At 46.8% G+C, this 23,530-nt stretch overlaps 1 long non-coding RNA gene across 1 annotated transcript; it reads left to right on the forward strand.

Moving 5' to 3' along the window:
- Positions 1–627: 627 nt before the first annotated feature.
- On the forward strand, positions 628–15,003 carry LOC105868625 (uncharacterized). Its single transcript, XR_012919201.1, has 3 exons — positions 628–1,154; positions 14,408–14,527; positions 14,892–15,003. It is a non-coding gene; the product is annotated as an uncharacterized LOC105868625 (long non-coding RNA).
- Positions 15,004–23,530: the final 8,527 nt, after the last annotated feature.

The following is a 23,530-nucleotide window of genomic DNA, read 5'->3' on the forward strand; positions in this document are numbered from 1 at the left end:
TGAGAGCTTTCCCTAACAAATGGATGCAGTTGAGATGGAATGTTTGCAGGGACGTGCACCAGCAGCGTTCTGTAACACTTCAATCACGAACACCTTTTCCATTGTGCTCTAAAAAGATGCCCTGACTCTATTCCTGAATCTGCCATTGAATAGCTAAAGAGAATGAGAATTTCTGAATCTGGTATCCTCATTTTTTTAAAAAGGTGGGGGTGGACTCTATGGTCTTTAATATCCTCACCAGTTCTAAAATTCTGTGGCCCAGATATTATGGGATATGCACACTGCGTGGACACCCCCCTCCCCGGCCTGGCTGGTGGTGCAGGACGCTGGCACCAGCGGAAGGCGCTGAGGAAAGACGCCCCAAATGAGCGCAATGGGCAACACATGTGGAGGCAGGTAGAAGGGCCACACTTGGGGGCTAGGGTAGTCTCGAAGGATTCACGAAGACCTGAGACTCCAGCCAGGCCCAGCCGGGTGTGGCTGTGCCCAGGCTGCAGGAAAGCAGTGACATCAGGAGCTACAGCCCGTCTTCACTTCCGGCCAGGGAGCACTAGTGACACAAAGGTGAGCAAAACCAACCACCAGCCCGCCTCCCAGAGCCTGCTGGAGGACGGCGTGAACAGCCCAAGAGTGAGTCTCTAGGGCAGGCCCTGGGCAGGTGGGGTCACCTGCGGGGCATGTGAGCTGTGCGTGGGCCCAGACAGTGCGCTCACAGCTGTGGCAAGACCTGGTGAAGACGCACAGCAGGGGACCACAGCGAGGGCAGGGGGCTGAGCGCAGGGAGGGCCCGGTAACAAGGCAAAGCGAGGCGGAGGGAACCCACTGCCAGGCCCGGGGCGGCCCAGGCAGAGCAGGATCCGAGGGGTCAAGCAGAGGGAGGGGACGGCTTCCCACGGGGCCAGGACCTCAGGGCACAGACGCCCGCGGCCCTTAGTGGAAACCTGCGTCCTAGCCAGAGTGCTAGAGATTTTACTGCAGGGAAGGAGAATGAGATTTTGGGGCAGGAGGGTGATGTGAGCCACATAGCAGACAGTGACTGAAAGGGAGGCAAATGTGGAGAGAGCTGCCGCAGACAGCGAGGTGGCCTGGGCAGCTGGGCAGGTGCAGGTGCCCGGGAGGCGCTGATCAGCGGGCTCGAGCTCCGGAAGGGGCAGGTGAGAAACTCGTACATAACTAAGGATCACATTTTTTTTTTTTTTGAGACAGAGTCTCGCTTTCTTGCCCAGGCTAAAGTGAGTGCCATGGTGTCACCCTAGCTCACAGCAACCTCAAACTCCTGGGCTCAGGCAATCCTGCTGCCTCAGCCTCCCGAGTAGCTGAGACTACAGGCATGCGCCACCATGCCCAGCTAATTTTTTCTATATATATTAGTTGGCCAATTAATTTCTTTCTATTTATAGTAGAGACGTGGTCTCACTCTTGCTCAGGCTGGTTTCGAACTCTTGACCTCGAGCAATCTGCCTGCCTCGGCCTCCCAGAGTGCTAGGATTACAGGCGTGAGCCACCGTGCCCAGACAAGGATCATATTTTATGATGGACAGACAGTTAAATAAATGGAGCAATCGAGGACCTCCTGAAATGGGGCCACCTCTGTGAGATGGGACTGAGGAGGGGGCCAGAGCCATGCAAAGAGCTGGGCAGAGAGTTGTCTACGCAGCAGAGACTGTGGAGAGGGCCCCAGGTGTGGACAGGGGGATGCATCCAAGGGAACAGACAGCCACGTGGCTGGAGAGCCGGAGAAAGGGCAGCAGGGCAGCAGTCACCGAGGAGGACTGAGGACGGGGGCACAGAGCTTGTTCCAGACAGGGAGCCAGGCAAGGGGACACTGAGAGGAAGCTCAACTCCTGTTGGACACAGAGAGCCCGGGAGAAAAGGCAGGACTGGCTCAGTGCTGAGGCCGAGACCAGGGAGGGCACCATGGGCTGAGCAGCGCGGAGGGCAGGCCTGGGGGAGGGAGCCCTGGCCTACGGCCAGCAGCGAGGCGCCCCACTGCGCAGACAGCTGGAGAAGCGGTGGGAGGTGGGCGGGAGCACGTGTTCATCCGTACCTGGGAGTACCTGGGAGCCGAGGCTCAGAGCGGAAGCTACAGCCGCAAGCCGCCAGAGCAGGGCAGGGAGATGCCACCAGATTCCAGGGCGTTTGACAGTGGGTACAGCTTGTCCCCAAGGCAGCAGAGGAACCTGCAGTGTCCTCCAGAAATCAGGGATTTAGAAGGTGTGATACAGAGTCACACATTGGGTACAGTCACACTGATCAAAAGAGATCATGGAGCTGGATGGGGTAGCTCATGCCCGTAATCCTAGCACTTTGGGAGGCCCAGGTGGGAACATCATGTGAGGCCAGGAGTTCCAGACCAACCTGGGCAATATAGCAAGACCGTCTTTACAAAGAATTACTAGCCTGGTATGAGCACTTGCCTGTAGTCCTAGCTACTCAGGAGACTGAGGTGGGAGGATCGCTTGAGCCCAGGGTGTCAAGGCTGCAGTGAGCTGTGATCATGCCACTGCATTCCAACCTGGGTGACAGAGCAAGACCCCCTCTCTAAAAGGAAATTAAAAAATCACAGGTGCAGAAGAAAGTAAAGGAAAACACCAAGGACTTGCAGTATCTTTGAGTCGTGAGACTAAGGGTAAATTGGAGGGGTTCCTTTGTTTTCAGATTTTCTACAAGGATTATCTATTATATTTAGAGCTGAAAAACATGCTTTAAAATAATCAAACTCGGATTACGCACAAGCACTCAAATAGGAGCTAGAATCAGAGGAGAGACACAGAAATGAAGCACCTGTCAGAACAGAAATTTGACTAGTGGGGAAGCCTGTCAGTGGAGAATGTTGAACATGGCTCCCAGTGTGGCCTGTAAGAGAAATGGCTGAGGCCCCTGACCTCTGGTGGGGGCTCAAGCCACGTTCTCCCTCTTTCGGCCCCCTCCTCCTCCCACAAGCCTCGGCTGCAAGCACTGCTCCTGCCATACTGCCTGCTGGCCGCTCTGCCACCACCACCATGTGACCTCCTTGCTATACCTGGCCCACCTTCTTCTCCCCAATCCAACATGCTGAAGAAAAGGCCCACAATTGCTCAGGTCTCCAGTGCCTTCCTAGGTCTTGCCCTTTTCAAAGTACAGTTGTTCAAATGCCCTGAAATGCCTGGGCCTCCTTTCAGTAAATTCTCTTTTCATTCCAAATAATTACAGAGTTGGTGTCTGAGACTTGAAACCCAGACAACCTTAGCAATTACAAGTGGATTACTCCAAAGCTAAAACACACAAAATGCAATGAATGCAGAAATGTACTGGGGGAAAGTGACGTCATGGTTGGTTGTAATAAGATCCTCGATAGTCATTTAATGATCATCTCTCTACCTCCTGCCGTTGTCTTCCCGGACAGAAATGGTTTGGTAATCCCCTTTCGAGAGCTGAGAGCTCTCTAGCCCTGGCTCAAAGGCATTCTCCCATACTGGCCACACTTGGATTGTTTGCATGTTAAAACAACCTGATTATATTTTTAAAGGAATGGTTTCTTACTAATGATAGTCTAAGTTCTATAGAGTCACATAAATAACAGGAAGTCCTTGTTATATGGTGCAGCTGGTCACAAAATCACAGTGCTATGGGCCTCTCTCTACTTAGTGCAAAAGGAAGAATTTTTACACACTATTAAGATACTTACCTACATTTACTGGATAAGAAGCAAGAACATGGCTCACGCCTGTAATCCTAGAACTCTGGGAGGCCGAGGTGGGAGGATCGCTCAAGGTCAGGAGTTCAAAACCAGCCTGAGCAAGAGCAAGACCCTGTCTCCACTAAAAATAGAAAGAAATTAATTGGCCAACTAAAATTATATAGAAAAATTAGCTGGGCATGGTGGCACATGCCTGTAGTCCCAGCTACTCAGGAGGCTGAGGCGGAAGGATTGCTTGAGCCCAGGAGTTTGAGGTTGCTGTGAGCTAGGCTGACGCCACGGCACTCTAGCCCAGGCAACAGAGTCAGACTCTGTCTCAAAAAAAAACAAAACAAAAAAACCCACAAAGCTAATACGATTCATTTTAACAGAACATTTTTAAATGTATCCCATTGAGAAACACTACCTTTCTTATTTTCCAAGGCAATCACGATAGGCCATGTGAATTCCACATAAAGGGAATTCCAGCACTTCCCTAACTTCCTCATAATGGGAATTAACTGGTTGCTTATGGATCACACAGCTCCCAGGTGGTTCTGACTTCGTGGGCCTGGCATGGAGCCCAGGGACTGTAACAAGTACCTTGGGTGGTTGTCGTCATCGGAAGGGCTGGATGCAGCCGTTGCTGTGTTCCTTCTCTTTGTTACTGATGCTGCTAATGTTGACAGTTGTGGTCCTGAGGCTGTTGCATGTTGCATTCTGTAAGTTTGACTGTGATACGCTGCATATACTTCTCTGTTTTTCTCTTTTATGGGGTTCCTTGAGTTTCCTATATCTGTAGATTGATGTTTAAACACCATTAAATTTGAGAGATCAGGGTCTTTATTTCTTTGAACAACTTTTCTGCCATTATCTCTCTTCTCTTCTGCTAGGATTCTGATTACATGTATTTTAGACTACTTGAAATTGCCATACAGATCGCTCTGCTCATTTTTCTTAAATCTTTTTTTCTCTTTTTTTTTTTTTTTTTTTTGAGACAGAGTCTCACTTTGTTGCCCAGGCTAGAGTGAGTGCCATGGCGTCAGCCTAGCTCACAGCAACCTCAAACTCCTGGGCTCAAGCGATCCTGCTGCCTCAGCCTCCCGAGTAGCTGGGACTACAGGCATGCGCCACCACGCCCGGCTAATTTTTTCTATATGTATTAGTTGGGCAATTAATTTCTTTCTATTTATGGTAGAGACGGAGTCTCGCTCTTGCTCAGGCTAATTTCGAACTCCTGACCTCAAGCAATCCGCCCGCCTCGGCCTCCCAGAGTGCTAGGATTACAGGCATGAGCCACTGCGCCCGGCCTTTTTTTTTTTTCTCTTTATTCTTCAAATCTGATCATTGCTACTGATATTATTTTCAGAATCACTAACCCTTTCTTCTACAGTCTGCTGTTAAGTAGTTACATTTGCATTTTACATCCTATAGCTTTTAATTCTAGCATTTCCATTTGGTTCTTTTTTATGGTCCCATCTCTCTGCTGATGTTCCTTATATGATCACTCAATAAAGGACAATATTTTCCTTTAAGCCTTCGTATATTTCTATATTAGCTTCTCAAAATCCTTGTCTGCTAAGTTTAACATCTAGATCAATTTCAAATCTGTTATTGACTGTTTTTATTTTTCCTTGATCATGGGTCACATTTTTTCTGTTTCACGTGTCTACTAGTTTTTTATTGTATGGTGGACATTGTGAATAATATGTTGTAAGGAGTTTGGATTATGTCATCTTCCCTTGTAAGATGTTGAGTTTTGTTATGGCAGGCATTTAAACTACTGTTATATCCTTTTGATCAGTATAGGTTAGTAGTATTCTTTGGGAGGAATCTATTTTGGTTTTAGACTTAGTCCTGAGTTATTTCCCTTACTCTGTGGCATAGTTCTTTCTCCCAGGGCGTAGTCTTTCTAGGTCTCACCTAAATGCCGAAGGTGTTCAGCAAGGTGTCTATTCAGGCTAGACCCGAACTCCGTCTCCCAGTAATGTACAAATTCTAGTAGTACTGTTCAGTCTCAGCCCCACAACAGGCCTTGTGGAGTCTTGCCCTGGACAATCACAGCCTGGTCCTTGTTAAGGATTCACACAAAAACTCCCCACACAAACTTCTGTCCCCAGTATCCTGCACAGCTCCCTTCTTCTCTAGTACCCTGTTCTGTAAATGTTGGCTGCTCCCAAACCCCAATCTCTGCCTCCTCACTTGGGTAAAGTTGCTGCTCAGCTTAGGTTCCACCTCCCCTGTGTGACAGCAGGCAGAGGGCCAGGGGATGTGGAGATTATCTTGTGTGTTTCCCGTAAGTCAAGATCACATCCAGCACTCCCTGTCACTCAATGCCTGAAAACACTCGACTCATGTGTTCTGTCCATTTTTGTAGTAGTTTTCAGCAGAAGGACAAGTCTGGTGAGAGTTTGCCTATAATGGCCAGGAAAGGAAGCCAGGCAGATGTAGTGATGATGATTATGGCTGTAATCATGGCTTACATGGCTGCACGTGGGGATACCTTGAGGATGTTTTCTGTTTGAATATAGTGCCCAGAGCATTTTTTATAAGTTCTGCAGATGACCTGAAGGGGCAGCCAAGATTGAGAAGCAATCTAAATGTATCACAGTGTTCCTGCTCTGGCTTCTCACTTCCGTAAATTTTAGGCTTTTCTTTTTGGTTGTAAGATAATCCCCTAAATCACTCTGGCCTCCTTGAATCGGCCTGTAAGGAGGGTTTTGATGGCTTCTGTTATTAATATTATGCCTCAAGGACATCTAGAGTACGAGCCTCTGCAAGAAAGCTTGCTTGGTCAGCTGCTGCTGGGACCTGTGCTTCCCAGCCCACATTGACCTGATTAATAATTTACAGTCATCATGAGTGTTATTCTGGTTTTGGAGGTCATTTTATTAAACTATATACCATGGCCGCATGTTCTGACTTCCAAAGGTGATTACTGATTGCTGTGGAGATTCTATAGACCTGAGACTGCTCCAATAGCAGCAAGACAGTGCACTGAATTGGTATAGTACATACCCCAACTATCTTCAGAACAAAGCTAGGTTCAAGCAGTAGGCCACACCAGCTCCCAGGAATTATAATCTCTAATTGTGGGGGGAGGGCAATGCCCGGGGGTGGGAGAAAGTGTCTGGAGAATGAGAGAAACTTCAGAAATATCCCTAGAATAGGTTATCACATTTTTTAGCTTGTATCCCTATTAGTGTGTTAGTGGTTTTCTAAAATAATGCTTTATTTTATTTTGTTTATGAGTGGTACCAAAAAATTTTTAGCCTCATTACAAATAGTAATATTATATATACACAATATATATTATACATATATGTATATAATAATCTTTTAGGCAGAGCAATGTGATTTTTTAATGTTGCAGAATTTTTAGAAATATTGGTTTAATACTTTATGATATAGCAAAAGTTTGTTGGGCCGGGCGCTGTGGCTCACGCCTGTAATCCTAGCTCTTGGGAGGCCGAGGCGGGCGGATTGCTCAAGGTCAGGAGTTCGAAACCAGCCTGAGCAAGAGCGAGACTCCGTCTCTACTATAAAAAATAGAAAGAAATTAATTGGCCAACTGATATATATATAAAAAATTAGCTGGGCATGGTGGCGCATGCCTGTAGTCCCAGCTACTCGGGAGGCTGAGGCAGGAGGATCACTCGTGCCCAGGAGTTTGAGGTTGCTGTGAGCTAGGCTGACGCCACGGCACTCACTCTAGCCTGGGCAACAAAGCGAGACTCTGTCTCAAAAAAAAAAAAAAAAAAAAAAAAAAAAAGTTTGCTGAAATTTAGCTAGCAAATTTAAATCCTCTCTGATATCAATCAGTTCTTGCAAAGTAATCAGAGGGTGTTCCATTTTTATAACCTTAGTATGTTGTTTGAAAGTCTGAAGATTTAATTTGGAACATTTTAAGCAAGTTAGAGAATTCTATTTCCAACTTTTGAAATGGAAAAATATGAAAATTTTAAAAAGTGGACACGTCATTTTCAGTAACAAAATCAATCATAGAATAAAAATAGCCCCAAACTTCTATTTTTAAAATGCTCTCTATAAAGTTTGTTTTGTTTTGTTTTGTTTGAGACAGTCTCACTTTGTTGCCCAGGCTAGAGTGAGTGCCGTGGCGTCTGACTAGCTCACAGCAACCTCAAACTCCTGGGCTCAAGCAATCCTCCTGCCTCAGCCTCTCAAGTAGCTGGGACTACAGGCAAGCGCCACCATGCCCGGCTAATTTTTTCTATATATATTAGTTGGCCAATTAGTTTCTTTCTATTTATAGTAGAGACGGGGTCTCGCTCTTGCTCAGGCTGGTCTGGAACTCCTGACCTTGAGCAATCTGCCCGCCTCAGCCTCCCAGAGTGCTAGGATTACAGGCGTGAGCCACAGTGCCAGGCCTATATAAGGTTTGGATTTGCTGAAATTTCGTTTAATTATTAGGTGAAAGAAGAGTGTTGGATTCTTTTAGCAACATGGACAAGGCAGGCTGTTTAGCACCCTAAATAATCATACAAATGGCTTCGCTTCTTGCTAGCCCCCAAGGGTCGGCAGGAAAGCAGCTCTGCTAGCCTGTAAGGATGTTTGCAGTTGCTGCCGGCCTGCAGAAGCTCCGCTGCGGAGAGGAGTTGAGGCAGGAGCCCAGCGCCTCTTAGTTAAAGCTAAAATGGGGCCCAGGATTCTCCAAAGAAATCCTCACCAAAGAGACAAATTGGGGTCAAATATTTCATTTGCACAAGGTAAGAAGGCTTTCCTGGCCCCCTTTTCTGTGCACATGCCCTTCTGGCCTTTCTGCCCCACCCCAGACCCCCATAGGATCAGGGGTTCAGTCCCTGTTGGAGGAACCAAAGTTCTGTGAAGTTTTTTTGTTTGTTTTTTGGAGACAGTGCCCCAGGTAAAGTGCAGCTTTTCTTCACAGCTCACTGCAACCTCAAACTCCTGACCTCAAGTGATCGTCCTGCCTCAGCCTGCCGAATAACTGGGGCTACAGGCGTGCACCACCACGCCCAACTAATTTTTCTATTTTTTTTTTTTGTTGTTGTTGTTGTTGAGATGGGTTCTCCGGCTGGTCTAGAACTCCTGGCTTCAAGCAGTCCTCCCACCTTGGCCTCCCAGAGTGCTAGGATGACAGGCGTGAGCCACTGCACCCAGCCAGTTCTGTGAGTTCTGTCCAATTCTGTTGTTGTTCTATGGCTCTGTCTCAGATTATGATCCCCATGGGATAGGGACTGTGTCCCCTCAAATCACTGCATCCCCGGAAACCGCCGCATCCTCCATCTCACTCTGATTCATCCCTAAATGGGGTTCCTTGTCCCAGCACAGCTAACGCTCTTACCCAAGAGACTGTTCTTGAAATCAAGGGTTGCCTTCAAAAAGAAACAGAAACAGACACAGAGCACAGCAGGCCTCCCGAGCAGTGGGGTGGGGGTCACTGATCACGTGAGAGGTGGCCCCGTGTCTCCTGCTACCCCGGGACTGCAGAAAGGCCAACAGAGGTCACCAGACCTGGGTTTGGATTCTACCTCTCCAAGAACACTCAGGATATTTTAAAGTAAATAATTAAGGCCATATAAAAAGATCTAACTACAAGGATGTTCGCCCAAGCCTAATGCTGGAAACTGGACAATTTCTTTAAGTTTCAACAGACTCATGTAATGATGATATAGATTGATATTTATTAGAAAGAAAAAATGTTCAGTGCATGACAAATTTTTGAAAATAGTGAAAATGTGTGTGTTATATGATACCAGTTTGTTAAAATGAAACAACATGCAAGCTGTCTCTCATCACACACACACACACGTTTAAATAGTAATTATACATATGTAGTTATTAGTGATTTTAATGGCTTATTGCCTTTCTGAATTCTTAAATATTTTTTTGCAGTGAATATGTAACACTTTGGAAGAAAGAAAAAAATTGTCAAATGTATACACACACACACACACACACACACCCCTTCCAAGGCGAGAAAGCTGAGTGGAAGGAATTCGTTTCTAATAGATGAATTTCAAACAGAAATCCTGTATTGGTGGAGGGCTGTCGCTGGCCCCCTCCCATGCCCTCGCCCCTCCCCCATTCCCAGGCTCACTCAGAGCCCCAGGTGTCACCTTGCTGCCCTGCCCCAGCCTGGGCTCCCCAGGTCACCCCTCTGAGCCACGTGAGAGCTGGCTCTTTGTTCTGTCACCTCTGCATTCAGCAGCCAGCCCAACACTTGGGCTGCAAAGAGGGAACACCCTATAAAAATTAGGAGAAAGAAGCGACTCACTGGGGAAACATCTAATGCGGACGTGGAGAAAGAGGCCACACCACCCCTGAAGGACAAGTGATGATGCCCAGAAAAGCGGCTTCCACTGGGCCTGCAACGCTGACCTTCACCTGTCACGAGCACCATGGAAGAAAGTCGCGCCGAGGGTGCGTGCGGGGACCAGCCACTCCGTGTGGGAGACCGGGTTTCCCCTCCAGCGGCGTTTTGCATCAGACTTGCTGGCAATGTTTTGTGCTAAAAAAGTTACACATTGAGCTGAAAAGTCAAGGCTGCGACGGTGTGATCAAGAAGGACGTGCAAAGGGCACAGCAGAGCCTGATATTAACGTCCTCTCCTAACCCACGGTAGGAGACATGAGGACACTGATATAACCTTTGAAACTCAGAATTCAAGACAAATAGGACGTTCCTGGCCCTGGTTTAATTTGCTGCATCTGAGGAGAGCAAACCCAAGCCCTAAGAGGCAACGCCCGTGAATTCGCTTCCAGCCTTTCCAGGGCCCTTCATTTAGACAGCTGGAACACCGTTCCAGAACCTCTGGGGACGAGAGACCTGTCTCCCGCAGAGAAGTGTGCGTTTCGTTTCGCCGGCCGACGCGGTGTTCTGGACCTCGCTTATTCCCCGTAGAAACAGCGCTGTTCGAGACTCGTGCTCAGCATACACCACGCAGTCAGTCACCGCAGAGTCCTTTCCGTCACGAAAGGCTCCAGGCATGCAGAGGAGGTTACGAAGAATACAAACCTTATAACAAAACAGTTTCTGCTTCCAAAGCTCTAAACTCCACATAATGAAAAGTGGGGTGTGAAAACATCACTAAACGCCATCTTAAACATCTGACGTTCCTAATGAGAGACTCAGTCGAGAGGAATAGTAAAATAAATGACGGAGTATCGCAAACTTGGTGGCTCAGATAGCAGAGGGTAAGCTTGTACAAGGAGACTAGGCACCTGCACAATTTCCTAAATTCTACTGCATTGGAGAAAGTGATACGGAACCTAAGAATTTACACCTAGAATTTATAACAGCTACAGGTATTTTAAGAAGAGGAGAAGGGCCGGGCGCGGTGGCTCACGCATGTAATCCTAGCACTCTGGGAGGCCGAAGCGGGCGGATTGCTCGAGGTCAGGAGTTCGAAACCAGCCTGAGCAAGAGCGAGACCCCGTCTCTACTATAAATAGAAAGAAACTAATTGGCCAACTAATACATATATAGAAAAAAATAGCCAGGCATGGTGGCATATTCGTGTAGTCCCAGCTACTCGGGAGGCTGAGGCAGGAGGATCACTGTAGCCCAGGAGTTTGAGGTTGCTGTGAGCTAGGCTGATGCCATGGCACTCACTCTAGCCTGGGCAACAAAGTGAGACTCTGTCTCAAAAAAAAAAAAAAAGAAAAAAAAAAAAAAAAAAGAGGAGAAAATCTTTTCATGGTAAAACCCTGGCACTCTCTGGCATCCATGTCTCCAGAACTCTCTCAGGCTTTCCAACCGGGTCCCAACCAGGAGACACTAAGCACACACATATCCACGTATATACTGACATACAAGATGCCCAGAATATTTTTGCATTTCTTTATTTTCTAAGTCAAATATGTCCTGGACCTCAACTACCTACCTGGCAGAAAATCCAGTGTGAGCCATGTTGTGGGGGTTCCCCTTTCTGGGCTCGTGCAGGAACTCGAGGAAAGGTCCGCAGACCCAGGGCTCAGCCAAAGGTCGGTGAGCTTCACCACGAAGACCCCAGCCAAGCAGGCCAGGCTTGCAGGTGGGGCTGGCCACTCCCCGAGCGCACACAACTTAGGGGCCCCAGGCGAGGCACTGCAGGCTCAGGGCCCACAGGTCCACCCCCACCGCCGAGGAAACCCCCAAAGCTTAAACTCCAGCCACGCACCCATCTCAAGGTTGCACCTGTCCCCTCTTCCTGTCCGAGAGCCGCCTCCCTCCTTCCCACTGGTGGTAGCGGAGGGAGTTGTGGGGCAATTTCAGCCTAATAACTCTCTTCCTCCAACGAAGGGGTAACGAGACTCTAGCTCAGACATTACAAACCAGATGTCTGAGGGCAAAATTGAGTTGCTTTGGGTCTACTCCGTTTTTATCACTTTGCCAACACTTTAAAAATGTCTAGAATTTTCACATAAAAACCCAGCTTCCTGGCCGGGCGCAGTGGCTCACGCCTGTAATCCCTAGCACTCTGGGAGGCCAAGGTGGGAGGATCACTCAAGGTCAGGAGTTTGAGACCAGCCAGAGAGAGAGCAAGACCTCGTCTCTACTAAAAATGGAAAGAAATTAGCTGGACAACTAGAAATATATAGAAAAAATTAGCTGGGCATGGTGGCGCATGCCTGTAGTCCCAGCTACTCAGGAGGCTGAGGCAAGAGAATTGCTTAAGCTCAGGAGTTTGAGGTTGCTGTGAGCTAGACTTATGCCACAGCACTTTAGCCTGGGCAACAGAGCAAGACTCTCTCAAAAAAAGAAAAAGAAAAAAAAACCAGCTTCCCGTTGGCAGGTGCTCTGGCAACACCGGGGCCACACCCCCACATGCTGTGGCTGGCTGGAGCTGAGTGACGGCATTCCGTGGGACGTGTGTTCTCTGCTCTGCCGCAGTCTCCACTACTCCCCATCGTAGCACCAGGGACAATCATAAACTTACATTACCTACTTGACCCGTGTGAGAGTTGAATTTTGCAATGTTTGATCTAGGTCTTAACCCTTTGCACTCGCTCGCTTTTTCTCTCGATTCCTTTATTCTATTCGGGATTTAATTTTTTAAATATCCCAGATTTTACAAAGCGTGGCAGTAGAATAAAAAACTGGAATTTCTTTTCATACAAACTTATTTATTTGGATTTTTTTATATTTCAAATTATTGACATATTCAAAGAGTAATTTTAATCTCTATAATTTTTGCTAACCGTGTCGAGTCACACTCGACATCCGAGTGCAAAGGGTTAAAGGTTAGGCTGCCTCTCTGGGGTTAGGAAAAGGAGCAATTACCTTTTCGTTCTTTCAGGTTTCCCAGAGAATAAGCCAAAAGGTAAGGTTTCCATAGCGTAGCCTGCCACTGCCACCCCGGAACTCCTCCCTCGGGAAGCACAGGCAGCTGAGCACGGCAGCCACCAGCTTCCCGGGCTCATGCGGTGTGTGGCTACTCAGCCACCCACATGTTAAAGAAAAAATTATTCCCACACTTGTTAAAAGACTTCAGACTCTCGTGATGGGGACAGGGACCACGCAGTGGGGGTTTGCAGCGGGACAGAGAGAGCGGGCTCAACTCCAAACACAACAAGGAAAAGTGGGAATTTATGGGGAAAGAGCAGGGCTGGGAGATTCAGGCTTCCTGTTGAAGGCGGGCCCTGGTGGGGGTGGGGGCCTGGGCTTTGGTCAGGTGTCAAGCGGGTCGATATCGAGGGTGGGGGTTCTGGCTAAGCTGACGGCAGGATTCTTCCCAAAACTGGGCTCCTGAGATCTGCCCAGGATCTGCCAAGAGTCTGGAGCCTATTTGACAAGCGGCTCCGAGGAGGCCGACTGGAGTTTGGCCAAGGAGAGAACATTTGTCACAGCCCTCGCCTCCTCACAGACAAACCTCTCTGAAAAACCAGAAGGGCTGTACCCGCTGGCCATGTCTGCGACTCTCCCACTGCCAGCTGTGACCGGGGAGAGGGGAGCGGAATGCGGAAAGCAGCAGCGCAGCTCCGCAGGGTGGTCTGTCCCAGCAGAAGGAAGGGAGCTGGCCCCAAAGGGACAGGGGACCCGGCAGATACGGCCAGCACAGTGGCTGTCCACTGAGGGCCCATGACACCCAGGGGGGCCGGCTGGCTGAAGGGGTGGCAGTCACAGTGCAAGGTGACCCAGCAACAGTGGCGGGCTGTGACTCAGCCTCAGTTCCACACCGCGCACGTTTGTATCACAGCCATGAGGGTAGGAGGTTGCATCTCGCATCACAGAAAAATATTAGGATGCATAAAATTAAAAGGTTCTTGGGTAACCTCCCAATACACATCACATTCCCTTCCCCAGAATGACACGGTCCTAGAAGATACGAGGGAGTGAGCTTCCCAATGCATCTGAATTTTAAGGAAGATGTGACACAGAGACAGGCCCCGTCTCCTGGGCACCCCGGCCGCCAGGTGCGCTCCCAGCAAACGGCGCTCGCCCACGTGCTCCGTGCAGTTAACAGTGCACGGGCATAACCAGCACTGCCTCCTACTAACCAGTGTGGAATCTATAGTCAACACCAACAGCTGTTATTACTCACCGGGGTATTCATGGGGTAGGGCCAGGAGGAAGGGCTGGGCTGAGGGCCAACTTGCAAAGGACAGGAGGGAGGTAAGGCCACGGCTGTCGTGGATGGACACTGGGCAGGGTGAGAAAGAACAACCACGACGTTAACTAGTGTTGAGTACTGTCTCGTGAAAGACTCTGTGTATGTCACTTTATAAGTGTTGTCTCATTAAATCTTCTCCAGAATGCAGTAGGGGCTATATTATCCCCATTTTGCAGGGAAGGAAACAGGTGGAAGCCAGTTACATGCTTGCCCCGGGCCTTGATGGCAGTGAATGGTAGAGCTGGGATTTCAACCTGAGTCCCAGGAATCTGGGAACAGCAGGACAAACGAAAAAGGTAAAGGAGGCGAGAAATTAGGAGAGAGATAAATAGAAAAGTCCAAATGAGTGTGTCACAGCACCAAGGAATACAGTTGCGGGGACGGGGTTTAGGGAGGGGAGGTGGCATCAAAAGTGGCAAGTGCTGTGGAGCTCTAGTTAGAAAAGGAAAGAGACTCAGCCTCAGGAGGGGCCCCAAGGATGGCGGTGGAGGCGGTGACTGTCACTGGAGCCGTAAGGGCCAAAGGAAAACTGTAGAGTGATGAGGAATGACTGGGAGATGCAGAGATGTAGACAGAGAACAACAGGCACCTGTCCAGGAAGCTGGGCTGTGGCATAAAGATCAAACCCCTTTAACATGTAATTTCTTTTTTTTGAGACAGGGTCTTGCTCTGTTACCCTAGCTAGAGTGCCGTGGTGTCAGCCTCGCTCACAGCAACCTCCAACTCCTGGGCTCAAGCGATCTTCCTGCCTCAGCCTCCCAAGTAGCTGGGACTACAGGCAAGTGCCACCATACTGGGACAATTGTTTCTATTTTTAATAGAGATAGGGGTCTTGCTCTTGCTTGCTCAGGCTGGTCTGGAACTCCTGACCTCAAATGAGCCTCCCACCGCAGCCTCCCGGAGTGCTAGGATTACAGGGGTGAGTGACCGCGCCCGGCCAACATGTAATTTCATGGTTAGGGCAAAATGCAAGAGAGTCCAAAGCCACTGGGAGCCCCGGCCAAAGGTGGCCTGCACATGCCATGCGCCAGGCTTCTTGTGGCACAAACCATCCCCCCAAATCCGCTACTTCCTCAGAACAAGTGGTACCCTGTTGGGGTATTTGAAATCCCTTTCCTGCCTGCCAAGGTGCTGAAAGTAAATTTGCAAGTATAATCTGTGCAGCCATGTGCTGCAGCAACCCTCTGGAGGACAAAGAACTCCTGTGAACACCACTCAGGTTGCTGATCTGCCACAAATGCAGGCACTGGCGCCCTTCATCGCTTCTAGGAATTCCAAATGTCCACTGAAAACATTCTCCATAAACATCCCATGTGAGCCATGCATTTTTGCCTTGGAAATGTCCTTTTTTTTTTTGAGACAGTCTCACTCTGTCCCCCAGGTAGAGTGCAGTGGCACCATCATAGCTCACTGCAACCTCAAACTCCTGGGCTCAAGGGATCTTCCTGCCTCAGCCTCCCCAAGTGGCTGGGACTTCAGATGAACGACACCATGCCCAGATAATTTTTCTGGTTTTTTGTAGAGATAAGGGTCTCACTCTTGCTCAGGGGCTGGTCTGAAACTCCAGAGCTCAAGCGATCCTCCCACCTCTGCCTCCCAGAGTGCCAGGATGACAGTTGGTTTGGTTTTAGAAAGCAGCCATGGCCGGGCGCGGTGGCTCACACCTGTAATCCTAGTTCTCTGGGAGGGTGAGGCGGGTGGATCCTTTGAGCTCAGGAGTTCGAAACCAGCCTTAGCAAGAGCGAGAGCCCATCTCTACTATAAATAGAAAGAAATTAATTGGCCAACTAATATATATAGAAAAAATTAGCTGGGCATGGTGGTGCATGCCTGTAGTCCCAGCTACTCGGGAGGCTGAGGCAGGAGGATTGCTTGAGCCCAGAAATTTGATGTTGCTGTGAGCTAGGCTGCCGACATGGCACTCACTCTAGGCTGGGCAACAGAGTGAGACTCTGTCTCAAACAACAAAAAAAGAAAGAAAACAGTCATTCTCAAAGATGGACAGCTATCTACGCTCTAGAGCCCCAATGAGGGGCTAACTTTCTCTGACTCCCCTACTTCTAAAGCAAGATGCAGTTTGGGAACAAAGTCACAAAAAGGAGAAACAGGATTTTGTCTGTCCCCCACCACCACACAGAACCGGCTACCTGAAATTTTCAGGATGGAAATACGCTCAGATTTTCCCTGAGGGGTTAAATACACAAGAAACTCCGTAACCATTAGGTAGGATGATGATAAATTACTAGAGCCTTCCTTTCTTTCTTCAATCCGCACAGCCCTCTTGTCCTCAAAGAAATCCACAGAGCTGGAAAGATATAGGAGACAAAAGCGGTAAAGAAAAATCTAGGGCAAAAACAAAAGTGGAAAATTCACAGCAGTGTTCTTGCATGTTAAACTAATCCCTGGTTAATCAAACACTTTGAATGTGATTCCTAAAGTCAATCTTTTCTTTTTCGTTAAAAAACAAATGCCTGCAGTCTAACGTTTTATAGAACGACGATGGAATAGAATTGAAAACATAAATTCCAAAATATCTTACATCTAACTAAAGCGACCAAAAGTTTAGGGAAGCGAAAGTAACTGAAATAGGCTTCCTCTGTTCTTTTTTTTTTTTTTTAATGTTTGCTAAATCGGCTTAGAATTGAGCTAGAGAAAGGATTAAGTGCAGAGGAGGGGAGGGCTGCTCTCTAATCAGCGTCCGTGGGAACTGTGGGCAGTTTCGGGCCCGGATACTCCCCCTGCCCGGGGGACCGCCACCTCTCAGCCACCGTGGTTCCACCTGCAAAGGCCTTTCCCACGTCATGCTGCTTCCAGGAAGGTCAATGACGACGCCGTCGGCCAAACATGCCCCGACTTTCCTGGGTTCAGTTGCTGCAGTGTCTTTTTAGATGTTAATTTTATGATTCACTCAAAGGCTTTCAAAAGAAAGAGGCTTTTAAGCGACGCAAGAATCAAATGCGGTTTGAAGCCCTGGCGAGCCGATACGATCGGTCTCTGGAAAGGCACGGAAGCATGCGGTAGAACGGGTTCGGCTTGGAACTGAAACCACACACAGGAGAAAACGTTTGCAATAGAGGAGGTGTCACTTCCAGAGGGAACTTAGCAAGGGGCCCGTTTCCCAGTGCGGTTTACTTGTCGCAGGAGATTTCTTCCCCATCCACGTATCCTTTCTCACAGGAGACTGGGAAGGGTAGCCAGCTGCAAATGCCTACACTGAAATATTTAAGATTCCTAGCAAAGCCATGAAAGCTTTCCGTGATTGAATTTAATATATTAAGTTTCCACGTAGAACTATTTTTAACCAGTCTTGTCCAACGCGCAGAATTTTGGATGACTTTTACGCTTTACTATGGACTTTTCTTTCCATTTGTAAGATTTATGTGTTTAACAAGTATTTGCTGGTAAAAGGCTTAACAAAAGCACTGGTGAGTCACTCCAGAATGTGTTTGCACACGGCCGGCCAGGCTGAATGGAGGGAAAGCTCAGAGGAGGGAGGATCTTCTGGGGGGGGGAATACGTGGCCACATGCACCGCCCTGGCGCTGCCCCCCCTCCCAGCCAGCAGGGAAGCCCTCACTCCACCCCACCCCCTGTGAAGGCAGGCAGGGGTTCAAGGGGTTTCTCTTCTTCACTTTCTTCCATTTTTTTTCCAATAAAATATTTCAAACATACCAAAAGGCCTAAACAGTAATACAGTCAACAACTTTTATTCCGCAACCACCCAGCTCAAGGAAGGAAACATTTCAAAAACTGTTCCCAGGACAGCCCTGACCCTAATCTCATTCTCCTCCCTCTCTCCAAGCAGCAACTCCAATCTTGAATTGGCTGTTCTCATTACCATAGACTTCTTTCATTACACATGTAAACACTGCTAACACTATTTAAGTACTACATTTAGGTATTGCACATTTTAAAGCTTTAGATGAATGGGATACTACAAGGTTACCCAAAGTTGTGTGGGGTCCTACGCAAATGTTTTTTTTGTGGGGTTCCTGTCTACGTAAACAATTTGAGTTGCCCAAAACAGCATGTGAGCACCATCCTGGCAGCCCAATCTTATGCTATGCCACTAGCCAACAGGAGCAATGGCTCACAATCCTGCCTGCAATGTAGGCTTGGCACATGGGAACCCAGGCAAGCTGCTCAGGGCATCTGGTCAATCCCAGGCACTGTGCAGGCAGGGGAAGGGACAGCAGGTCCATACAGATCTCTGTCCTACCTCAGCCCTCGCTCCAGAGATGTGGGACCCAGGACAGCTGCCCCGCTTGCCCCAGTCTAGGACCAGAACTGGTATGCCATATGTAAACTTCTGCAATTCATAGTTTCCCTTCAACATTGTGAGAGTCAGCCATCTTGACAACCATAGCTCCTGCTCATTCGTTTTCACTGATATTTAGCATTCCATTATATGCATAGACAACAATTTATTCATTCTCCTGACAACAGACATTTCCTTTGTTTCCATTTTCCCACTATAAAAGAATGATACGTTAGATATTCCTCTACACCTCTCCTGTGCAAGGGTTTGTCTATGGTGCAGATTCCTAAAAGAGGAATCACTGGATCTTGTCGTATGTATATTTTCAGTTCTTTTTTAGCCTAAAGCTGCCTCCTTAATATTTTAAGTTTGGCCTAAAGGTTTCTCCTTACATAGTGAACCGCAGCCTAACTGGATGGGCAAAGAGACTGTGACCTACTCTTGTACCAATGACTGGGTTTCAGCCAATCACAGATGGCCAACCATTCTGACTGTTCAAGGCAAATGTGAGCTGTAACCAGTGCATATCAGCACATCTGGCTATTTATTCTATTTTTTGTAGAGACAGGGCTTGCTTGCTCTTGCTTAGCCTGGTCTTGAACTCCTGGCCTCAAGCAATCCTCCTGCCTTGGCCTCCCAGAGTACTAGGATTACAGGAGTGAGTCACTGTGCCCAGCCTAATTTACTATTTTGTTTTGTCCTTTCGTGAAATGCCTATCTTTTCTATTGAGTTGTCTTTTTAATATTAAGTCTTTACATATTTTGGATACTTCATATAATCTGCTACTAATATTTGTGAGTAAAATATGTTGCATATACGTCCTCAGATTCAATATCTTTTTACTCTTCCGTTTTGTCTTTTTCTGCAGTCTTCAAATTTAATATCAGTGAAGTTAATCTTATTTTGTTATTTGCTCTTTTTATCACTTATAAGGAATCTCTCCTAACCTGAGGTCATAAGCATTTTCTTCTAAAAGTTGGGAGTTTTTCTCTCTCCTATTTAGATCTTCAGTCCACCCTGCAATTGATTTTTGTTTATACTGTGAAGATTCAACCTTATTTTTTCTTATATGAATAACTAGTCGGACACTTTTCCTTCCCCATTGATCTTGCACGCCCCTCTGGAGTTTATCCATGTCCACACACGCATGCGTACTTTTCCGTGCTTTCTACCCTACACCATTCATCTGCCTGTGCCTTCACCAGTACCTCTCTGAGTTATTAGACTACTATAAAACATAGTTATATCTAGCAGAGCAAACCTTATGCTTCTTCAAAGCTGGTTATTCTTGGCTCCTTGCTTTTCTACTAAAATGTAAAATCAGCTTGTTAAGATCCAAGAAAAATCCAATTTGGATTTTATTTTTTATTTTTTTTGAGACAGAGTCTTGCTTTGTTGCCCAGGTTGGAGTGAGTGCCATAAAGTCAGCCTAGCTCACAGCAACCTCAAATTCCTGGGCTCAAGCGATCCTCCTGCCTCAGCCTCCCGAGTAGCTGGGACTACAGGCATGCGCCACCATGCCTGGCTAATTTTTTCTGTATATATTAGTTGGCCAATTAATTTCTTTCTATTTATAGTAGAGACAGGGTCTCGCTCTTGCTCAGACTGGTTTCGAACTCCTGACCTCGAGCAATCCACCCGCCTCGGCCTCCCAGAGTGCTAGGATTACAGGCATGAGCCACTGCACCCAGCCTTGGATTTTAATTGTAATTGAATTTATAGGTTGATTTGCAGAGAACTGACATCTTTATGAAATTATCTTTCTATCTACTTGTTTGGTATATATTTTTTCATCCTTTTACTTTCAACAATTTATTGTCTCTTGTAAATAGCATTTCGGTAGACTTGTCAAAAATCAATCTGGAAATGTCTGTCTTTTAAGAGGTTAGTTTGGTCTGTCAACATTCATTATTATTACTGATGTATTTGGAATTATTTCCTATTTTTTTCTTTCTTTTATCCTGTTTATTCTGTACTTCTACTTTTTTCTCCTTCCCTGCCATGTTTTGGATTGATCAAAGGGTTTAATTTAGTTGTTTTCCCCACTGAATTCAAATGCACATACTTTCGTTCAGTGGCTCTCATTTGTTAGCGGCATCAGAATCACCGGAAAGGCTTGTTGAAACGCTGATGTGCCCATATGGATTGCAGGGGTTCTGACTTAGCTTTCTGAGGTGGGGCCCAAGAATTTGCATTTCTAAGAAAATTACAGGTGACACTGATGCTGCTTGTCCAGGGACCACACTTTGAGAAGTGCTGCTCTGATGCTTTTCTTTTTTTTTTTTAATATTTATTTATCTATTTATTTATTTTTTGAGACAGAGTCTCACTCTGTCGCCCGGGCTAGAGTGAGTGCCGTGGCGTCAGCCTGGCTCACAGCAACCTCAAACTCCTGGGCTCAAGCGATCCTTTTGCCTCAGCCTCCCAAGTAGCTGGAACTACAGGCATGCGCCACCGTGCCCGGCTAATTTTTTGTATATATATTAGTTGGCCAATTAATTTCTTTCTATTTATAGTAGAGACAGGGTCTCGCTCTTGCTCAGGCTAGTCTCAAACTCCTGACCTCGGGCAATCTGCTCGCCTTGGCCTCCCAGAGAGCTAGGATTACAGGCGTGAGCCACCGCGCCTGGCCTCTGATGCTATTCTTTTAGTGGTTAGCCTTCAATTTTTAACATTGATAATCAACAGAGTATACAATCAATAAATATCTTTACTATTCTTCCTAAAAATACAGAGACCTTAGAATATTGTAACTCTAATTTTCCCTCTCCTGCTGTAAATGCTTTTATGATTCAGGATTTTAATTCTACCTTGTTTTTTAACCCCCCCAAATCAGGGGGGTCTGGAATTATTTTCCTGCTATGTAAAGTACATGCTTTAGAAATTTCTTCAGTGAGGATCTGTTGGGAGTAGATGCTCAAGATTTTTTGTTGATGTTATTGTTTTGTTGCTTGTTTGGTTTCCTATTTGCTCATTTTATTTGTTTTTTGTTTTGGTATAATAATGCCATTTTTTCACCTACATTCTTTTTTTTTTAAAACAGAGTCTCACTTTGTTGCCCAGACTAGAGTGAGTGCCGTGGCATCAGCCTAGCTCACAGCAACCTCAGACTCCTGGGCTCAAGTGATCCTCCTGCCTCAGCCTCCCAAGTAGCTAGGACTACAGGCATGCGCCACCATGCCCAGCTTATTTTTTGTATATATATTTTTAGTTGGTCAATTAATTTCTTTCTATTTTTAGTAGAGACGGGGTCTCGCTCAGGCTGGTTTCGAACTCCAAACCTTGAGCAATCCACCCGCCTTGGCCTCCCAGAGTGCTAGGATTACAGGCGTGAGCCATCGCGCCCGGCCTCACCTACATTCTTGAATGATAATTCAGCTAGACATATAATTCTATATTAACGGTTACATTGTTCAGCATTTTGCAGATAGTACTCTGCCACCAACCTCTGGCCTCCACTGTTAACTTGAGGAATCTGCTGTTCTTACTGTCATGCTCCACAGGTCACCTGTCCTTTCTGTATGGATGCCTGTACCCTGTTTCTTCAGTGACCTCAGTACCACCGTGGTGTGTTGAGGTGTTTGTTCCTTTTCCTTATTCAGCTTGGGCTTCACCATTATTCCTGAATCTAAGGCTACATAACTTTCAGCAATCCTGAAAAACTCCCAGACATTATCTTGTTGAGAATCCCTTTCACCTGTTCTCTCTGTTCTCGCCTTATTGTACAGAATTTTTATCAGAAGCATGTTAGACCCCTCATTCTATCCTCCACGGCTCTTAACCCTGCCATTTTCCCATCATTGTGTCCCTCTATGCTGCGTTCTGGGAAATTGATTTCAGCTTTAATCCAGTTAACTCGTTATCTAATTCCTTCTTTATTTAGCCATGTCAAAATATACTATTTAACCCATTCAGTGGTTTGTTCTTATTGGTTTTTAAAAACCTTATTAATTATATTTTTTTCACTTCTTAGAAGTCTTATTTAGTGCTTTTAAAAATCTGCCTAGGCCGAGCACAATGGCTCAAGCCTGTAATCCTAGCACTCTGGGAGGCCAAGGTGGGAGGATCACTCAAGGTTAAGAGTTCGAAACCAGCCTGACCAAGAGCAAGACCCCGTCTCTACTAAAAATAGAAAGAAATTAATTGGCAAACTAAAAATATATAGGAAAAATTAGCCGGGCATGGTGGCGCATGCCTGTAGTCCCAGCTACTCAGGAGGCTGAGACAGCAGGATCACTCGAGCCCAGGAGTTTGAGGTTGCTGTGAGCTAGGCTGACGCCATGGTACTATACCCGAGCAATAGAATGAGACTCTGTCTCAAAAAAAAAGTCCCTAAAACTAATCTGTGCTGTTAGAAGTTGGGATCGTAGTTACTCTTGGGAAGGGTATGGGTGAGCATGGGGTTGGGGGTCTCGGGTGCTGGTAACATGGTTTTTGTTATGGGTGCCGAGCAGACAGATGTGTTCTGAATGTGAAACTCCATCAAGATGTACAGTTATAATCTGTGTAGTTTTTAGTATTTATGTGATTATATTATATAATATCTCTTTTTCCTTTCTTGTGTATATTTTTAAATTTAACCAAAAATCTTAGGCATTTTTAAAATATTCTGCATTTGATAGATCATGTTCTTAGGAGCTTTTGATATCTCTAATTTATGGTGGCTTGTTTCTTCATGTCTTTTTTTTCTTTTTCTTTTTTTTTTTTTGAGACAGAGTCTCACTTTGTTGCCCAGGCTAGAGTGAGTGCTGTGGCGTCAGCCTAGCTCACAGCAACCTCAATCTCCTGGGCTCAAGCAATCCTCCTGCCTCAGCCTCCCGAGTAGCTGGGACTACAGGCATGCCACACCATGCCTGGCTAATTTTTTCTATATATATTAGTTGGCCAATTAATTTCTTTCTATTTATAGTAGAGATGGGGTCGGGGTCTTGCTCTTGCTCAGGCTGGTCTGGAACTCCTGACCTTGAGCAATCTGCCTGCCTCGGCCTTCCAGAGTGCTGGGATTACAGGCGTGAGCCACTGCACCAGGACTTCTTCTTGT

This window comes from Microcebus murinus, chromosome 5 (assembly GCF_040939455.1).
Source record: "Microcebus murinus isolate Inina chromosome 5, M.murinus_Inina_mat1.0, whole genome shotgun sequence".
Lineage (NCBI taxonomy): Eukaryota > Metazoa > Chordata > Mammalia > Primates > Cheirogaleidae > Microcebus > Microcebus murinus.